A 21,007-nucleotide genomic window follows, 5' to 3' on the forward strand; every position below is an offset into this window, starting at 1 on the left:
TGGGAGATAAGATAGAACCTTCTGCTACATCACTATGATAAGGTCATTGGTATCAGAAAGAAACGGGAAGGAACACCAAAAGATTATCAGGATCTACCGACTTCTGGGGCATTGTGAGGTCTGCAGAACTGCAGTGGTCTAAAACTGTTTGAATCAACCCTGCCTGTTCCAAAATTTAGATATGTTGCTGAGCATTAAAAAAAAATCAGTAGTTGTTATCTGTCCAGTCTTCCTTTAAAAGAATGACACATTGATTTTTTCATTGAGTGTACTATCTTGTCAAATAAAATGGAACTATTACGAGACATTCAAATCGTGCCTTAATCCAGAAACCAATTCTCTTCTGATTAAAAGTCAAGATGACTCTGAAATCACTGGAAAATCTCATTTTCTATCTCTCTCCTTCATGTCCTCAAAAGAGAAAAGTTCTTGTCAGTTGTGGCAAATTTAAATTATTCTTATCATGATTACTTTCAGACATAGAGCGCTGTTTGAAAAATATTTTCTTCCCAAGTTCTTATTCTTCTAAAGATCTTAACATGATATATTACAGAATACATCAATACCCAATCCTGCCTGAAATGAAAACCATTTGCCAAGAGATACCACATTTACATTAACAACTTCTTCGTTGCAAAGACAAGGGGAGCATATACGGATGTGAGTCCTTCCCGTATTAGTTCAATGTGACTCATTTTCATCTTTAAAGCCATGACAACTCTAAATGAAATTAAGACATCTACTGAAGAGCTAGGTCCAACAGATATTCGGAAAGTACAGCCCCAGGGAAAGTATTTTCAAAAGGTTCTGAGCTTGGTCATTTTTGGCATTTCCAATGGTCAAGCTAGGAGTGCTCTTGCCTGTAGTTAAGATCACACAGTTTGCAGAATGAAGCATTTCCTGGCTTGGGGATCCCAAACTGGTCCAATGAGGGACTGAGTATCATCAATGGCCACAGAACATTAACCTCCTGAGGTCAGGAAAATGAGGAGTGGAGTTTCAGAGAGACAGATGTGGTTGACTGACTGGACGAAGAACAGAAGCACCCTATACAGCAACATTTCCTTACAGCTCCCAGTTATCTGTTTACTGGTTTGCAAATATAGAGAAAGCTCAGTTTAATGGACCACAGTTGAATGGATTTCAGATGCAACAGACTAAATTTCTTTCCAGACATCTTCCCAAAATAACAGACAAGTCCACTGTAATTAAAGTAGTCCAGACAAAGCAGCTTAGTATGACATTTTTTGTTGTTGTTTATTCGTTTAGTCGCTTCCAACTCTTCGTGACTTCACGGACCAGCCCACGCCAGAGCTTCCTGTCGGTCGTCAACACCCCCAGCTCCCCCAGGGACGAGTCCGTCACCTCTAGAATATCATCCATCCACTTTGCCCTTGGTCGGCCCCTCTTCCTTTTGCCCTCCACTCTCCATAGCATCAGCATCTTCTCCAGGGTGTCCTCTCTTCTCATTATGTGGCCAAAGTATTTCAGTTTTGCCTTTAGTATGACATTAATTTTACCTAAATTTTACAACATTTGAGATGATTGCATATTGTAACTGCACAGTGACATTTAAAGAAATGATGTCACATGCAAATGACATAAATCATCGCAGTGACATACTTTGATATTTAACAGACATTTGGGAGTAACGGACCCCCCCCCAACAAAATGATCCATTAAAACTAAGTTTGTGGTGGAAAAATCTTTACAATGCTGTTGCCTCCCTTACTGCAAATGTGGATGGACAGCAGTTTGCTCAGGATCTTTGATGGGCTCATATAAAAGTAACCTTCCAGCTGGAGACTTCCTGGTTCCCACCTGCAAGTCTTCAATTTTACTTATTTATTCTCTGCCTTTCTTTAGATAAACACTGAGGCAAGCTTGTGTCCTAACAGCCAGGAACCACACTGAGACAAGGAACAGGTCTCTAGTGTTTTATTGCTGCTACATAACAGGAAAATCCTAACAAACTGAAGAAGTGTGGGAAAAACCCAGACATATAAACCCCAAAGGTTAAGGCGGGCCCGATCTGTGTCTCTTGGAATGGCTACCTAATTCCTCAGTGCTACGCATGCACTTTACAGCCTGGATGGGAGCCCCCTGCTCGCCATCTTTACTCATGATAGCTTGTTGGCTAAGATTCCCAACTTCGAGCTGCCCCCAGGTCATCTAGCTGGCCCATAGGAAAGAACAGCATGTGAGCCAGTGACTTGTGTTGCCCAATGTATTAAGCCACGGTTGGTTTGATTATGGTTTGTTGAATAAACCCTAATTGGCTATGTTCACAAAATATGCTAAACCAAAACTCAAACAATGTTAGGACTTAATGTGATATTTGACCCTGGAGAGTGGTTTCAGAAGCATGTTATGGGAACACAGCATTTTTTAAAGTAACCTGGCTTATGGGTTTAGTGTGTTGTGTGAATTCAGCTTCTGCCTTCCACTTGAGTGATAGACTGTGCCCGTTGGCTCCATTCCAGGTGGAGAGAATGTTTTTCAAAGGAGAATTTCCTCCAAGCTAGGGTCTGGGTGACTTCATGGGGACTTCTGGATAGTTTCCTTGGGATGACACCAAAAAGGTTGCTAATGCCATTGTAATGGTATGTGAGCAAGATCTTCAGAAATGGGGCAAAGAGATGCTGCCTAGGAAATGGTCAGATAAGAGAGGGCATAGCCCGCAGCTGCATAATGGGTGGAGAAAAAGTCTCAGAAAGGACCCTCTCTAGCTTCTCAGGCTGTAAAGGAGATGGCGGGAGAATTGTACTTTCAGGCTTGCAAGATTTTATAAAGTAGAATTAGCTCATCTAGTCGTGTTTCTTGTCTGGTCTACCTGGGAAGGCTGACAGCCATCTTCCAAGCTGTTTTCTGCTTTCCCAGGCTAGATAGCCCTGGGATTTAATGGTGGTCTCTTACTCAAGTACTAACCAGAGCAGATCCAGCTTAGCTTCAAAGCTCAGACAAGGTCACCCAGGTGTGACTACCTGCAGAGGTAATATTTAGAAAGGAGGAGGCAGATATCCTTGCACACTACAAACATCATCCAGAAGCTGTTGGCAGGGCCTTGCACTCAGAAGGTAACCGTTTTTAGTACTTGGTGAAGAAAGTGTTGACTGGTTTTACTTTCTCAACCTTTCTCTACCACCCATACTTAGTGGATCTAAAAGCTCAGGATGAAAACACAGAACGGTTTATTCCAGCCTCTTCAAACCTAGGTATCTTCAGATGTGTTGAACTAAAGCTCCATCATCCTCAGCCAGTATACACCAGGGCATTTTGAGTGTTGTAATCCAACACATCTGGAGGGCTCTGGGTTGAAGCAGGGCAGTTTGCACAACTTCCTGCAGGATTCACCTCTTCCCATGGGAATTCTAATCAAAAGTTAACATCTTTTAACACATTTTTAAAAATGCAAAACTACACAACTGGCCATATACAACCCATTTTTCAGGCAGTCAAACAAACCATTGCAAAATATCGTTTCTTGAAAAAAAATCAGACAAACAATTCTGCTGACTGCTAGAAGGAAGGAAACAGTGCAGGATAGCCTAGGTCAGACATGCCTGAACAGATGCTCCAGGGGTGGTTGTATCCCCCCAAAGCCTTGGATCCAGTCCTGCAGCCCATCCAAAGCTTGTTACAAAAGGAAAAGATCAGATACATAACTAGCTTCCCTACATTTAATGTTAACCAAATGGAAATCAAATCAAACCAATTTTATTCTTTGTCCTGTGTCCTGACTTTTTGGAAGGCAGTGTGATACAGTAACTCACAGGGTTGCAAATTCAGCCTAGAAAAAAATGGCACACCTTTGGCCGAGACCATCCTAATACCCACTGGATATGGTGCAATTTCAGGTGCCAATATTGTCAGCCAACATGGCCAAAACAAACAGCTTCCCATAGCTTGATGCCCTTTCAGGTCTTGGGAACATAACTCCCCGAATTCCCAACCAGCAGACCCTTCCTCCAGGCTAGCTTAGCATTCTGGAAACTAGTTCCACCACAGGCCGCAGGCTGGGGAAAGCCAGCACAGATGTCAGTTGTCAATCTTCCAGAATACAGAAAAAAAAGTAAGTTTCTTTTAAGTCTAGCCTGGAAAGTCCAACAAACTAAGACATTTCTTCTCAACAGAAAAAGATCCTCAACCCCCTTGGAATTTCCATGAGAAGCTAACAAAGTCAGTGGAGACTTGGAGTGTGTTTAACAGTAAAGTTCTATGCTTCAGTGCCATTCTTGCATCTAGTTACAGATTCAGAGGCTAAGGAGAAAAAACCTTCTCAAAACTAAGCGCCTTTGTTCAAAAGCCCAGCGCCGCTTCAACAGCCAGACAACCAAGGACCAGCCATTAGACTGACCTACAAGGACCTCCGCCTCTCTCCCACCCACCCTCAAAGCGCTTGCAATAACATGCTCAGCCACGCAGCCAGAATTTCCTGGAAAGAGAGCTAGGCATTCAGCAAAAGCATTCAGAATGGTACACCAGGCTTTGCTATATGCTGCAGCCATCAGCAACTGTTCAAGTTTGCATACATTTGCTTTTCTTGCTCCTTCTAGTAGCCACACCTAGAGACCCAACACCGGTGCCTTTCAGCCATTCAGCGTTTACTGGGTGAGTGACTCTGTGGCTATAATAGGAAGAAGGAACAACCTTGAGGAACAGGAGGAAGAGCCAAACCAAGGCAAAGGTCAGATAAAAGAAACCTGAGTCCGGGGCAGAATGGTAACCTGAGAAAGCGTCTCAGACAAGACCCTCCCTAGTTTTTATGGAGATGGGGGGGGGCATTCAGACTTGCAAGATTCTGTTGTGTTGTTGTTCAGTCGTTAAGTCATTAAGTCGTGTGCGACCCTTCGTGACCCCATGGACCATAGCACACCAGGCCTTCCTGTCCTCCACTGTCTCCCGGAGTTTACTCAGATTCATGTTCTAACAGCCAGGAACCACGCTGAGACAAGGAACAGGTCTCTAGTGTTTTATTGTTGCTACATAACAGGAAAATCCTAACAAACTGAAGAAGCGTGGGAAAACCCAGACATATAAACCCCAAAGGCTAAGGCGGGCCTGATCTGTGTCTCTTTGAATGGCCACCTAATTCCTCAGTACTACGCATGCGCTTTACAGCCTGGATGGGAGCCCCCTGCTCGCCATCCTCACTCATGACAATTCATGTTCATTGCATCGGTGACGCTATCTAACCACCTCACCCTCTGCCATCCCCTTCTCCTTTTGCCTTCAGTCTTTCCCAGCATCAGGGTCTTTTCCAGTGAGTCCTCTCTTTGCATTAGGTGGCCAAAGTATTTGAGCGTCAGTATCTGAAGATTCTGTTACTATAACCTTGTAATAAAACTAGTATTAGCATGCATGACTTTGGGTTCTAGTCTGGTCTACCTTGAAGAGCTGACAGCATGGCAACCCTCTTTGTTTTCATTTCTGTTTTTCTTCCGTGTTACCCTCCTGTTCTTACATTTTTTGTAAGCTGCCAGGAGTCAGTACAGTACAGTAAATCAATCAACAATTAATAAAAAGAGAACAATTACATCAATCAACCAATTCACCCTCTTTTTGCTCATCGGGATTCTGCAGCAATTCTCCAAGAACCGTTTCAAACCTAAAGGCAATTTTTCTTTTCACAGCCACTGATTACTCTATGTCACCACGAATTCCAGCCCTTGAACCATCCTATTTGGACACTACGTCCCTGGTAATTAAGGTCACCTCCCTCCCTGCAACTCATCAGTGGGATCTGCAGGGAGAAATTATTATCTGCCTGTTCTTGTTTTCCTTCAAGCATGTTTCAAGCTTCACCAGTTTTTCCATCCTGAATAGGCCAATGGGGGGGAACTGGGAAAGTAAGGGAAAACACAGAAATCCAACAAAATGTGCATACATCGCAGTGTTCAAGATCAGCCACGCTTTCCACTACACTCAACCTGGTGCTCTCTCACTGGGCTGGATTAAACTCCCCAAGTTCCCAGACAGTGTGGTCAAAAGGTTCAGGGAAGCATGGTACGGGGTCAAACTGGGGAGACAGAAAAGGTATGCTACAGTGGGGATTATCTTCTGAGTTAGGGTAACACATTCCTTCAGCAGTTAAGTCAGGGTCAAGATTACATCCCTTTATTTGAAAACCTCAATGAAAATTCATGTTCCTGCATGCTCAAAGCAACTATGCAACCAAGGTTAATTCATTTTAATTCCTGTTAAACTGCTATCTTACACTTTAGGGTTTTTTCTACTTAGTTCCTAGTCTCTGGAATAAATTCCCACTTGTGTTACACCTGGAATCTGATTTTCAGAAGTTTAAAAGGACCCTTAAGATCCTTTTTTTTTTTACAGGAGCTTTATGAAGTGGAAAAAACTAACTCATTATTCACTGTGGATTGATACTAAAGTTGGGCTAGTATTAGGTACTGTTAATACTGATTATTATATTGCATTAGGTAATGTCTTAAGTTATGATATTATTTTAATGGGCTATTAGTATATATTGTATATAATTCTGATTTACTTCTTACTTATTCACTAAATAAAATTACTACTCTCTACAACGTAATTAAATGATGCTTGCACTGAGCAGAGTGAATAAAAATTTCAATTGTTCAAACACCTTTCTTTCTGAAGTTCTTCTCTCCTTTGGTAAACTAAAGGACATCATCCAATTACATAACATTAGTTCTATCTTATAGTATAAGGCAGCAAAACATTTAGAATTTAAGCTGTTCTGAATTTGAAATATCCAGTTTTGAGTTCAAGACACCCAGTTCTGTTTAGGAGGCACGTTTTGCACGCAAGACTAAGTAGTGTTTCAAATTTAAAATGGTCCCTATTCAAAACATTCTGCACATCCCTTCAATACAGTATAGTATTTCAAGATTATATATGTTTTGTTTATACCCTGAAAGATAGAAAGTCATATAATAGATATCAGTATATCTATTGATATATATTAGATAACAGAACAGAGGAAATTTAGGACATGTTCTCAGAAGGAAGTTTATAAATTTCATGATTCATTACAGCACAGTTAATATGAACAAGCAATTAATGGGGATTGGCTTCTTCCATTACTGGACAAGTGGATGAACCACCATCTTTCTCGCTGACCACAAATCAAAGCGTGCCTCTCTCTTGAAGCAAACAGTCCGAGCTTTCTCCACTTCTAAATCTCACAATAACTATATATGCCAGACAGATTGGAGGAGGTGAAAGATGGAATCGAAACACATCAAGCGTTTGCTGGGCCATGAACATCTCTACTCTCTCTACGTAATTTATATTATATAAAAAAAATCAGCTTTCCATTATCACAGTCAGATTGCAAAACCTATGGACGGCAGTTCAGATTTGACTCGGAGAGCTGTTACTGATTTTTTTATAACCTATGTGAATTATGGAAAGGAAAGAGGTGGTAATGTAACAAAATCTGTTGAAGTTTTGAAGTTTCCATCAACAGCTCTACTCTTTTCTAATCAATGAGATGGAACAGGTTTCTGCAGAGAAGGCCACAACAGTTTGGTTCCCTATACACATGAAGTTATTATACTCTACCATCTTGAGACAAAGTCCTAAATGGCTGCAGAATCATCCTGTCCCATTGTCACCAGGTTTCCAATGTTGATTAAATTATTAAATTGTTTGGGCTTTAGGACACCCAGATGACTAAACTTCCATTCATCTTTCTCATCCTCACATTAGGACTAGTAATCCATTGGATCGAAGTAGTATAGAAATTCTACAATGAACTAGCTAAAGAAGCTTAAGAAGTCAACTGTTGGTTTGTTGAAGACAATACAATTCTCCAGGCTGCTTGAAGCTCTTTGCTGGTTTTAATTCCAGAGCCAAAAGCATTAAAAGACTGAATGTAGCCTGTGTTACCCTCAAGTTCTTCCAAATGACTGTGATCAATCAAGTAAATCTTTGCCATTGCCCTAGTTTAGGAACAAGGTAATTATACTGGTTTATGCTCTGTTTCTTCTCCTTCCTTTCTCATCGTCTGATCCAGCATTTCCATAAATGTCTACCATTTCCCGGCATACAGAAATCCCTGCCCTGTTATTTCCTCAGGGACCTCTACAATTTTCCCCCTAGCATCCATGAATTTTTCCAAAGCCTGACTTTTTCTGATCTCTGTGTTATCCTTTGAAAATGATGTTTCAGAAACAGTCAGTGGAATTTTTGGCAGCACTTGTCCCCCTCCTAGCTATGCACCCATTGCTATGCACCCACAATCAAGGCAAGAAGAAAGACTGATGGGACAGAACAAAGGGAAAGATGGTGGAACAGAAGAGAATCGGCAGAAATGCTGGTTAGAACTAAGGTAGCTTCAGCAATGGACAGAGAAAGAAGCCAGAGACTAGACAAGATCTCTTCCACCCAGCCCTCTGCACGCCTCTAAAAGCTAAGGCTGAGGTCTTGTCTGCAGCTGGTGGCTCCTAACAAAGGCTGGTGAAAGAGGTGTAGTGGGGACCTATTGTGGCCATGTCCAAATTCATTCACAGAAATACAGGTTCTTTTTTGGGAATGTCTTTGGGAGTTATATTCCAGCATCCCAATATAATATCTATGTAAGAAAACCCTAAAACTGTTTTATGACGTCCAAGGTTCAACAAGTGAAGTGGAGTTTAATTTCTGAACCTGGCCAAAGATTTAAAAAAAAAAAAAAATCATCAGAAATCCTGTGGTTGCTCAATCCAATTGACATTACATCTTATGGATGCTCAGAAGCACCTGTTTTGTTATGTTTAGATCAATAGTCCCTGAGTTAGAACTTTAACAAGAAGCTTCAGTACTAAGCCAAAATTTAAATTAGGACCTGAAAATGCAGAGGTATCAAGCCATTCAGCTGAGTTCTAACCTTTTTCTAACATTGATTCTCTTTCTGTGACTTGCTATTTGAGCTTTCTAACCCCTTTGTTTCCTTTTATCTCTAAGCAAGAGAATCTTAAGCAAGCTTATCGAAAATGTGACCACTCACCAAAAACAGCAGTGTCATTCCAGCAGCTCACGAGTAACAATTATTATTGATCCAACCATTTCCAACAATCCCTTTCAAGAAACGGTAGTTGCTTGCTTCTGCCCTCCTGGGCCAATTTTGGGAATCCAGAGCCAATGTTAGAAGCAAAACAGCTCGGGCAAATTCAGTTGATGTACATCACTAACTTTTCCTGAGGCACCATCATTCAAGGCAGATGGGGTCATTTGGAAAAGGAAATGCAGGAACCAAACAGCTACGGATATCTATGTCAGCTCTCAAAGCAGCCACGAGTCTCTGATTATTGCAGATTAGAAGATGGCAGGAAATTTAAGAAATAGTTCTTCTTTCCCCATTTGGAAAGGGGGATAGGATTCCCAGATATCTCTTTTCCAGGGGAAAATGCTATGATAACACTTATGTGAAGATCTACGTCTCAGGAGAGAGAGCCAGTTTGGCGTAGTGGTTTAAGGCACCAGGCTAGAAACCAGGGGACCTTGAGTTCTAGTCCTGCCTTAGGGATGAAACCAGCTGGGTAACTGGGTGACTTGAGCCAGTCAATCTCTCTTGCCTCTAGGAAGGAGGCAGTGGCAAACCACTTCCGAAAATCTTGCCAAGGAAACTGCAGGGTGACTGCACGGCGCAGGTAGTCGCCAAGAGTCAACACTGACTCAAAGGCATCCCCCCCCAAAAAAAAACCTCTCTGGAGAAGGTTCTAATGCTGGGAAAGGTGGAAAGAAAGAGAAGAAGAGGACAACCAGCAACAAGGTGGATGGACTCAGTTACAACAGCAATAGATGCACCACTAGAAGACCTGAAGGACCAGGTTGAGAACAAATCCTTCTACAGAAAATCTGTGAGGTTGTCAACACTGACTTGATGGCACATAATCAATCAATAGAGGGCCAATTTGGTATAGTGGTTAAGGCACCAGGCTAGAAACCAGGAGACAGAGAGTTCTAGTCCCGCCTGAGGCACAAAGCCAGCTGGGTAACCTTGGGCCAGTCACTTTCTCTCACCTCTAGGAAGGGGGCAATGGCAAACCACTTCTGAAAAATGTTGCCAAGAAAACTGCAGGGACAGTTGCCAGGAGTCAAAAACTGACTCAAAGTCACAAACACACACACACCCCAAGTCTGTCACAGTTCGTTGTTCTGCTGCTCTTCAGAAATCAAGCACATCCCCCACAGCCAGCTGATTCATTGACTGATTGATTGATTGATTGATTGATTTGGACATTCAAGACCTTAAGGCAGTGAGCTTGGTGCTATTTTTCCCCACAACAAAACTTTACAATGGTCTGGGCTGAGAGCACATAACTGGCCTAAAGCTACCTGGAGAGCTTGCATGGCTTAGAGTGACCACAACCGGGCTCTTCCCATTCCTACGCCAACACCTTCACCACTACAGCACAGCAACTTTTTTGCACTGTCCTCTAAAGTTCCCTGTTGGCATCCAGCAGTCAAACCATATTTAGGGCCTGATTTTTGCATTGTGCAGTAATTGTTGCAATAAGTGCTTCTATTAGCTGGCTGTTTATTTATGGCTTCATTTAAGAAATTTCTATACTGTTCTTCATTTAAAATAAAATACCCCCAAGGACAGACATAACCGTGCAAAAATTAAAAATACAACCCCAATAAAGCAGTAACATGTAGCAATTAAAAAGCAGCAGATTAAAATAATGGGGACAGATAGATCACACTTAAAAGGCCTGAGCGAATAAAAGGGGGTTCCCCTGGTGCCCACAATATCTTTATCTTTTTCAAATCTTGTGAGCCTTTATGCTTCCCTAGTGGTTTTAATAAAGATAATAAAAATAAAACCTGCTATTTAGTTTTTAATACTGGTCACGTGCACTTATATTTCCACAGCATTTTAGCGTAAAGAATAAATATATCTGTTTAGAACCTACTTAATTAGCCACAACAATCATTTGCTTCTTTGTAAGCAATATAGGCTTCCTTCTTCTCCCCTATGTGGTTTAGCATCTACATGGCAGTATCTAGCCAACCCTGGGCAATCTTGAAAAAGCTAGGCAGAATCAGGTAAGTCCTTGGATAGGAGACCACTAGGAAATTCTAAAGTTATAGAGTAGATGCCATCCATATACTGATGACATTCACCTCTAATGCTTCCAGCCATCTTAAATCCAAGGAAGCAGAGGATTCCCTGGACCAATGCTAATGTTTAGACTGGATGAGGGTGAACAAGCTCCAATTAGATCTGTATAAGGTGGAAGAAGTAACAGTCAGTAAGAAACCAGGATCTGGGATTGGAGTTTATAATGTTTTGAAGGGAGCTACACACTCCCCTCTTCTGGTTCACAATATAGGACTGTTTCTTGATCAGTTGCCCCAAGACTTCCCTGTGGAAGAAGTGTTTGCATAATTACGGATGGTGTGTCAGTTATGACTATTCCTAAGCTGTTCAATCTAGCAACATGACTTACTTATATCCCTCTTGACTACTGAAAGGCGCTCTACATGGGGCCATCCTTGGGGACTGCTCAGAACTTTCAATAGGTCCCCATGCTTAAGTCAGACTACTAACTAGTGTACTATATTGGAAGCATATTTCATCTGTGTTGAAGGGCTCCACTGGTTGACCATTGTTTTCTGGGTCCAAATGAAGACACTGGCTCTGATCTTTAAAGCCTTAAATGCCTTAGGGCTTGACTATCTTAGGGGCAGCAAAGCCAGTACAAAGCTTTCTGAAGTACCTCTGAAAAATGCCTTCACTTTCCAGGATTTGCGTGTCAAGCACATGATCTACCTGTATCGCTCCCAACACCTGTCATTTCTCAGGAGCTGCATTCAACTCACAGTTTTTCTGCTTTTACTAAGGGAATCAAGACTTCCTTTTTAGTTTTAACCTTTAGCTGCCTTGAGAGCTCTCAGGACAGGAAAAAAAGGATACCTACAGAAATAACAAAAAACATCGTTTTGGGACTTAACAACTTAAAAGGAAAGATTATAGAATAAAACGTTGGCAAACGTTTTCCCCATAATTATTGGAGCATTAGGAGCTGTAGTGATGGAATTGTCAAAACAGCTGAGAAAATCTGAATTTTTTGACCCCACAACGTTTAGTTTACAAGAAACAGCTTTGTTTGGCGCCCATCGCATTTTGTGGGGACCCTCAGACAAGAGTGTTCTCCAGGGTCCTCTCACTCCTAGAAGGGCCACAAGGAGTAGTAGATGACCAGCCATGAAAAAGTCATAGGAAACTTTTATGAAAAGCCAATGTAGGTCAAAGACAACTAGCACGGGATCATGTACACAAGCAGGCTAGCAAACTCTTTTGACTGTATTCAGACCACATGCTTAACAAAGTCAAGCAACATTTCACAACACAGCAAACATGGCTGTTTATTGGGGGGGGGGGCTTAGCATGTTCCCCTAGCCCATGAAAAGAATAAATTACATAACCACAGTGTGTTGTCTGAATGAAGGCTTTCTGTGCCAGAACACCACTGAAATTTAATTTGCAAGACTGGGATGTTACAACTTTACTTCCCCCTTTTCTCACAGCTTCTGCATTTAATTCTGGCCCATTTTCACACATTTGCTCAGCTTCTTCCTGTGTCCTTTATAGCAATATAACTCACAAATTTAGGAATTAACTTTTCCCATTTATCTCTCTGTGAGAAGAGCTTCCCTTACTTGATTTCTCAGTTTCAGACTGCCAGCCAACATATAGTAACTCCGGCTCAAAACAGTTATGCTTTTCGATATATTAGATAAAACAATGCGCAACAATCCAGATCAGGGGCATCTGGGAGGGTTGTCAAAAAATGCCAAGATCATAGCTGTGACCACGTAAGTGAAGCCCCGCCCCTTCTTTACATGTCTCATATATGCAATGCATGTAAAAAGGGCTTCAATCATGTGATCGTAACTGTCATTTTGACTTTCTGACCCCGCCCCTTGTGGGAACCCCTGGTTCAGGTGTCAGTCTTACAAACCAGGTACTGGCAATCTTATGATATCCAATGAGGTTCAAATTATACTACTTTTTATAGGACATTATGTGAAGACCCAGCTCTCTGGAAAAGGCTCTAATGCTGGGAAAGGTGGAAGGAAAGAGAAGAAGAGGACAACCAGCAGCAAGACGGATGGACTCAGTTACAGCTGTTATGGGTGCACTGTTGGAATTGCTGAAGGACCAGACTGGGGACTGATCATCACTGAGAAAATCTATCTCTGTGGTCGCTAAGAGCTGACAACAACTTGATGGCATGTAATCAATCAACGATATCCAATAACAGTGCATAGGCTGATCAACATTATGTTTATTCCCACCTTTCACCTATGTTTGGATATTGAAAATGTAGGTTTCTCCAAGAATTTAGTCCTATTTGCCTTTTCCTGTGATGGAAACACTAGCATGTCAGAGATTCAGAAAATTCCAGTGGGAAAAGCCTAAACCATGCCATATTGTTGCCAAGCACTGCATTTCTGGTTAAGTCCAGACTTCATCCCAGGTATAAGCAGCAAGAAGCAAACATCATTGCAATGGTAGACCTCTATCTCTCCAGTCTTCTGGGCACCTTCTGACCTTCTTTGTCTGTCTATTCTCCCTCTCATCATAATGCTCCAGTTCTTGTTTACATGACAAAGCTGCTTTACAATGTTCTGTTTCAAACTGAGAATGGGATGCTTCCTTCAATCCTGAGAAAGTTTATGGCAGAAATGGGCACCATGCAACTTCCAAAGCCCACCTAGCCACAAAGGCTGAAAATCAGCAGCAGACTAGAGGTGAACAACACCAAAATTGTACCAGATAGCCATTATTTCATTTTTTTTTAACTGTAAAAACAAAGGCATCTGCTGAAGAATTTCCCACCCAACCCTGGCCCTGCTGACTCATTTATTTATTTAGTCAACTTCATAACACCTCAATCACCAAATATCTGGTAGCTCACACAGTATGTTTAACACATCAACTAAAAATATCAACTAAAAATAACAAATCAAGTTCGGCAAAAGAATGCATGGCACACACTGGGGAGGATAACTCAACTGAATATATTCCCCACCAACGTCCTTCCCCAAAATTTTGTCAAAAGAGGCAGGCCTTTATGGCTTTACAGAAGCCCAACAACCTCCAGGCCACATGGACCTCAGGGGACACACTGTTCCACAAGACCTCACTATGTCTGGTCCCCGCTCAGCCCTGGTTATTAATATCAGGAGGAGTCACCAAGTTTAAGAGAAGGGTGAACAGAGAGAGACTCAGCAGAAGTATGCAACACAGGCTACATTGGGGAGAAAGTGGAGAGGGAAAGGACTTTCTCCTTCCCTCAGAATCAGAAGCTTCTGCAGGATCCGCTGCTTTCATCAAAGTGAAGCAGCATCAAAGTAAAGCAAGCTCCACCCCTTTCGTACCTGCATTGCAATGTCATGATACACGTAAAAAAGAGGCGGTGTTTGCACTGCCTCAGTGCAATGCTGTTTTTGTCATTTGCTCCTCCCTTAGCATACCCTACTCATAATGTAAAATACACAGTATGTAAGAGATGCCTGTAACTCTGTGGTGGCTCCTATGCTAACTGTTTGTCATTCCCCATAGCTTTAGGTAGTCTTGGAAGCTACCAAACTCTGCAGCCGATTCTTTCTGAACACGGTTTTTAGCAATACTTATCAAGAAGAACAGAGCCAGTTTGCTGTAGTGGTTAAGGCACCAGGCTAGGAACCAGGAGACCAGGAGTTCTAGTCCCGCCTTGGGCACAAAGCCAACTGGGTGACCTTGGGCCAGTCCCTCTCTCTCAGCCCCAGGAAGGAGGCAAACCACTTTTGAGAAACCTTGCCAAGAAAACTGCAGGGATTTGTCCAGGCAGTTTCCGAGAATTGGACATGATTGAACGAATTAAAAAAAAATTGAGAAGAATGGAACTGGATTTCAAGAATGGCAGCAACTGAATGGTTTCCCATTTAGAACCAATATATGCCTGTGTGCATATAGTGGAAATGCTGTGCTTTTCTTTCTAACAGCCTTCCTTTGATGTGGTTAGGAGAGTTTCTTTCTCAATAACAGGGAAGCTTGTAGCTGGCTATTCCCATAATGGACTCTTGAATCTTTATCACTCTGGAAACCAACTCTTACAGAAACTGAATAATTAAGAATTGGCTGGACATCTAAAGGAGTAGCCAGATCTGTTTGGGGCTTACTTAACCTCCCACTCCCAAGATTAGTTGAACAAGTCGTCTGGGTAGATCACAAAGTTCACACCACCCATACTTACTACCATCCAGTTATGCGTAATGTGTGAACAGAGCCACAAACAGAAAAGTCCAACATTCAAATCACAGAATCCCCAATTAAAGGGCTGGTGGGGAGTACCGTCTTCTTCAAAACTTTAAGATCTATGGCCTCTTTGGGCAGATAATGGGGAAAACATGGACCAGTGATTGGATTTGATGTAAGGTACATTTCTACCTTCAATCTTTTCCTTCATCCCCAGTGTCACCCATGGAGCCATTAGCAGTCTATCATAAGCAGAGGGACTGGCAATCAATCACAAGGGCTGAATACCATGGTGAGGAAATGCTTTGTAGCACCTGTCCTATGCAGGCATTTTCTTTGTTACTCACATAACTTAATAAACTGGAGAAGGAAGGAAGGAATCTGCAAGTATCAGCCACAGTTCAATAGACAGAGGTGACGTCCTGATGTCTCATTTTGGCACATGTTTAGCCTTAGTATATTACAATACTTACTGAACCAAAATGGGGAGGAGAGAATTATCTGCCACACAATTTATTAGAGTTGATGGAGCGTAGGCAGATTTCTCAGTAGCCTTTAAAACACTATGATGCTCCACAATCTATTTTTAATGGAAACAAATGCATGCAATCCGCCCCGGCTTTTCGCCAGGGCATCTGGCCAAGACAACACACCGTAAATCAATTTCCCCTCCCTTTGCATAGGGTAGCATTAAAGGGACCTGTGTCAAAGTTGGAAGGCAAAAGAGAATTCAAGCCTCTAGAGGAATGTAACTCCAGAATTATTTTAGAACCAGGAAGCAGCCCACAGGTATCAAGGGAGCCCTGTCGATCTAAAAAGAAATCAAGGTTTTATTTATCAAGGTCTTCTGCAGCACTGTTGAGGCTAAACTTGGTCCCTCAAGGCACTGCAAAGGATAAACAATGCATTCATTCTTCTTCTATGCTCAATTATGCTCCCGGTTACTAGGACTATGTTTCCATAGGACCTGCGCTTCCAGATTCCAACCAGAAGTCTGGAACAACTCTGCAAATCTTTGAGAAATGAATCCAGTTCTTCCTGCTCAATAACAGAGACAGCTGAGATATCTCAAGCCAGTAGTGCTAAATTAGGTAGCCTTCTGTCACCCATAGAGATAGGAAAAGATTCAATGCACAGCAAATCTTTGGGGAGAGAGGGGCCCTGTTGCTCCATCAAGCAGCTCCACTTTAAATTGGAGATGGCTGTTAATGGCCCAGTTTTCCTTGATTCACACATCTTTAATTTCACTTAGGAGTAAACCATGTAGCCATCATTCCCTCCACCAACCACACAGTAGGATGATGCTATAGTATGCCCCAACCCCATTTCTATGGACCCCTCTTTTAGGGATGCTGACAGGTTGCAAAGTTTCAACTTGAAATGGCAATGAAGCTTTTTTTTTTAATCAAACAGGTTGATAAAATAAAACCTATGCCTATCATTTATTTTTAAAAGATTGTGCACACCCACCCACCCACCCACCGAGAGATGATTTTGGAATTCCAATCTGCAGATGATGGATTAAATCCATCTTTTGCTTCCCCAGCACAGAATGCCCAAAAAGGTGAGCCAAATACTGTAAATCTGTACTAACAATAAGAACTCAGAAGGCATTTGATCTACTCCTTATTATCTCTAGGGTAGAGAAATTTTAAAATGTTGCTTTACTCATTCTTCAAGTACTTACTGCTCCATCCCCCAGAGTAGAACAACATGCATGCATTTTCTTAAGTACTTAAAAGCATGGTCAAACTGGCAAAAATCACGCTTCTTCCCTTCTTTTTTTTAAACACTCAGCAACAATTTTGACTATAAAAGAAAGCTTTGAAATAATAACTGATCGGCATCAGCTGGTCTCCATGGTGATCTTCACTTGATTCAATCAAACCCAAAGCACAACTATCTGAGAAAGGAAAATTTAAGGAAGTTTTGGGAAGTTTTCAAGCACACAACTTGACGGAATTAAAACACAGCACTTCCATGATGCGATAAGGTTAAAGAACAGCTTGCTTACAATCAGATCTAAGATAACCAAAGAACACCTAGCAGGAATAAAAGAATGTTCTTCCAGAAGGTCATCTTAGCTGGAGCGAGTAGAGACTGGAGGACCATGCTGGGGAGGAATATTCCTGATTTTATGCAATTCCCGAGTGTTAACTCAGCACGAATTCCATTCTGTTCAATGTGGCTTACTGCTTCCTTTAGTGTGTTTTGAGTTGCAATCGAAGTTTGCAGTTTAGTTTATCTTTAATTATATGTATTATCACTTTGCATTAAAATACAACAAAAGTAAAATTGCAATAAAATGGTCTCTGCATCATAAAAGCTTCCACGGTACTCAAATTAGGGGAACCGAAAGTAAGGGTGTCCTTAATAAAGGCTGTTAAGTCTCCCTTCCTCTCCCCCAACTCCTGGCTGCAATTTAGGCGCATCAGCGCCTGGCCGCCCCCCTCCCCGCAACCCATTTCAGTAGTCTTCTCAAAAGCAATTGTTGAAAAGGATTGTCACAAAAGCACAGGGAGAGAGAATCCTTCTGTTATTTGAGCACTATTCCCAGAAATGGATTCAAGGATAAACTTCTTTCCACTCAATAAAACGGAAGTTAATTTGATGCTAGCATGGCAAGTCACAAATAACAAAAAATCTGACCTACCTCAAATGATATGCCTCGGTAGACACATATACCTGAAAGAACAGAAACAAAATTGGGTTAGAAGACGTTAAACCAACATGTTGAATTAGAAGTGCTATATAAAAACTAGGAGTTAATAGCCCATGTGACAAGGTAGCTCATTTGTCACAAACAACATTTCTACATCTGCTGCATCTGAAAAAAATAAACTGGCATGTCTCCCTAAATCCATTGTCTCATTCCTCCTCTACTTAGTCTCCTTTGAGTCACTCTCAGTTCCTCATGCCTTCATAAACGTGTCCATGAAGTCTTCTTGGCAACAAGCTGGACATCATCCTGGCATGACTTCCCAGTTTAGTTTACATCTTGTGATGTTTTGGTGGTGTCCCATCCATGTGCTAACCAGCTTAGCTGTTTAAGATCAGCCAGGACTGGCTAAGTGCTGCAAACCTAGTTAATTATACATGCATTTGAGTTGCTACAGACTCTGGAGCAATCTTCAGCACTAAGGTACTTCCTACAACAGGAGCTAGTAACTTTTCATAGCAGGAGCATACACATACCATGGGGAGGGAGGGAGCTAAGGACCACAGATGGTGCACAACAGTATGTGATTCTTTCTCCTGGTTTTCAGTTACATTTTTTTTTCAAACTATATTGAGACCTTTTTCGGATTACGCTACGTGTGCGTTACTTCAATTTTTTTGTCCGTTGCGGGCATGTGATCAGTGAAGCTGAATCGTGCTTTAGTTCAGTTCTGACACGTTTCTGAATTACTGATGTGCAGGGGAAGTGGCCCATAAAACAAAGGCAAGAAAGAGGTCCTGCATCATTTTATCCAATTACCAGACCAAGGAATTGCCAGTTCTTGCAATATGGTTGTTCTGCAGGCAACCACCTCAGGGTAGAAGTCTTATTTTCCCATATTGGCTATATACTTTCTTATGTAATTGGGACCCTTAATAAAATTGATGCCATGTACTGTGAGCTCTCCGTAGCTGCGAATCATGTGTCTTCAGGCAGAGAATAACTTTCCAGGAGGCACTCTTTAGCTGTTATAGCTTCGCTACCTCTTCCAACATTTCACAAATGAAAATAGAGACATCAGGGGTTGCAGGTTAAAAGCAAGGCATCTTTCATGCAAAATAAGCCATATCTGACATCCCCCACAAATCACTGGGATCCCCCACTTTTTTTTTTTTGCTGTGTATTCCTCAAATACAAGGAGCTGGATAAGAAATCAAACTTCTTGGCCATCTAAAAGAATACAAAAGTGCTTTTACAGAGACCATGTTGCATGCATTCCTTTTGTTACTATTCTTGAAAAAGAGAGGTCTCAGTACAGTAAAAGATTCTACAGAAACTAGATACGAGGTGTTGGTTCCAAGGAAAGAAGCAGAGGTTTCATTTTTAAGACTCATGCGGTCCAAAAGGTTGTAATTGTGACCAGTGCTGAAAGATACAAGAATCTGGTTCTATATCTCCAGGAAAAGTAGAAATCAAGCAAGAGTTTGAAGCCAAATTACAGTTGGTCTCCCAAATGAGAAACCATCCATCCAGCACCTGTCATGACCTCGTTGCAAGGCACAAAGAGCCTCACAACGTAGATCATGATCATCAAGGAATAGAGGAAGAAGATAATTAAAACAGGGATTAAAACAAGCACCCAAAGCACCCACACCCATGGACCCATAGGCACCTGAAAAGAAGGACATCGGATGAGCAGAGATAAGCCGCACCTGGTGCCCTGGAGGACACACCAGAATCGAGAGGACAAGAGAAGACACCGGGAAAACGCCCAGGCAGCCATCAAGGGTCCCATCAAGAGGGATTGGGACAATAGAGGGTGGAGGAGCCCGGGGTCATACAAGGGGGTATAAAATGGGCACCTCCACACCACACACACCCCGTTCCCGTTTTTCGTTCTGTCAGCCATAATTCCAATAAACCAGAAATCCTTAATACCCATTAAGTGAGCCTGTGTCTTATTGCGAAGCGAGACTGACCCTGACACTGACACCCTATTGATAAGACTGTCAAGAAGGCCGTCTTTATTGCTATGGCCATAGGCCAGAAGTCAAATACAATTTATATGTGTGTATGTATTTATTATACGAAGATAGAAATTCTAGGGGGCTACCAGAATGCCCTAAATATATATAATTGTTTTGCCTTTTTAATTTTTTTCAAAATCCTTTAAGTATGTATCTATCTTTTGTTTTTGCATGTTTTACTTGACCAATTAAAAAAAGGGAGAGGAAAAATCCCCCAAAATTCAATAAATTTAGTTACATCCTTTTCACTAAGTAACGTTTTAGAAATGACCACATTGCATTTATGTTGTTACAGTGAAATGAATGCTTTATTTAAATATATTGTTCCGTTTCACTAAGAAGCAATTATATGTATTAATTCAACGTTGAGATCTAATATTTTCAGAAGTTTATCTTCTTTAAGTTTATGTTCACGTGTTGCTCAGAATCAGCTCCAACTATTCAGTGGTTTACAGAATTCATTAAGTTTAGATCAACCATGGATGACTGTAAGGAATTTATTGATATACTGTATGTATGTCTATAAATATGTCTCTATATATGTATCTGGTATTTCTGTTTCTTCTTTTCATTTTTTATCCTCTTCTTTCATAATATTGTGTATTCTTTTTGTTTTTTGTATTTAGTTATTTAAAAAAGACAGAAAGCTTTAAAAAGTACCATCAAATAAAATAAAAATAGAAGGTAATAATTATTACAAATTTTCAAGAACAGCAAAAGACAAATGGTACTACAGAGGCACAAAACTGAGCAGTCCTGGAGGACAGATCTGAATCCTGGTCAGATAGAGGGAGTGACAATCATATTCTCTACCTGGGAATCTTGTCAGGATGGGATGGATGAAAATCATCCAGGATTCTCTGAAAACAGGGCAATGCAGAAGCGTGTGGTTCAAAGACTCCACTGAGGATCCCCACAAGGGCATATGTGTCAGTACCAAGGGATGTTTCTGTAGCATCTCAACAAATAGCAGAGGCTAGTGTGTCCAGCCAGGCCAGGATAAATGCCCATCAAAGCTTCAAAACATTAATGGAAGAAAGGTAGGAAGCTTGCCCACACAAAATGGGAAAAAAATCCCACAAGCTATAAGGTAAGGCTTCA

The sequence above is a fragment of the Candoia aspera genome, chromosome 8 (genome assembly GCF_035149785.1).
Source record: "Candoia aspera isolate rCanAsp1 chromosome 8, rCanAsp1.hap2, whole genome shotgun sequence".
In the NCBI taxonomy this organism is placed as follows: domain Eukaryota; kingdom Metazoa; phylum Chordata; class Lepidosauria; order Squamata; family Boidae; genus Candoia; species Candoia aspera.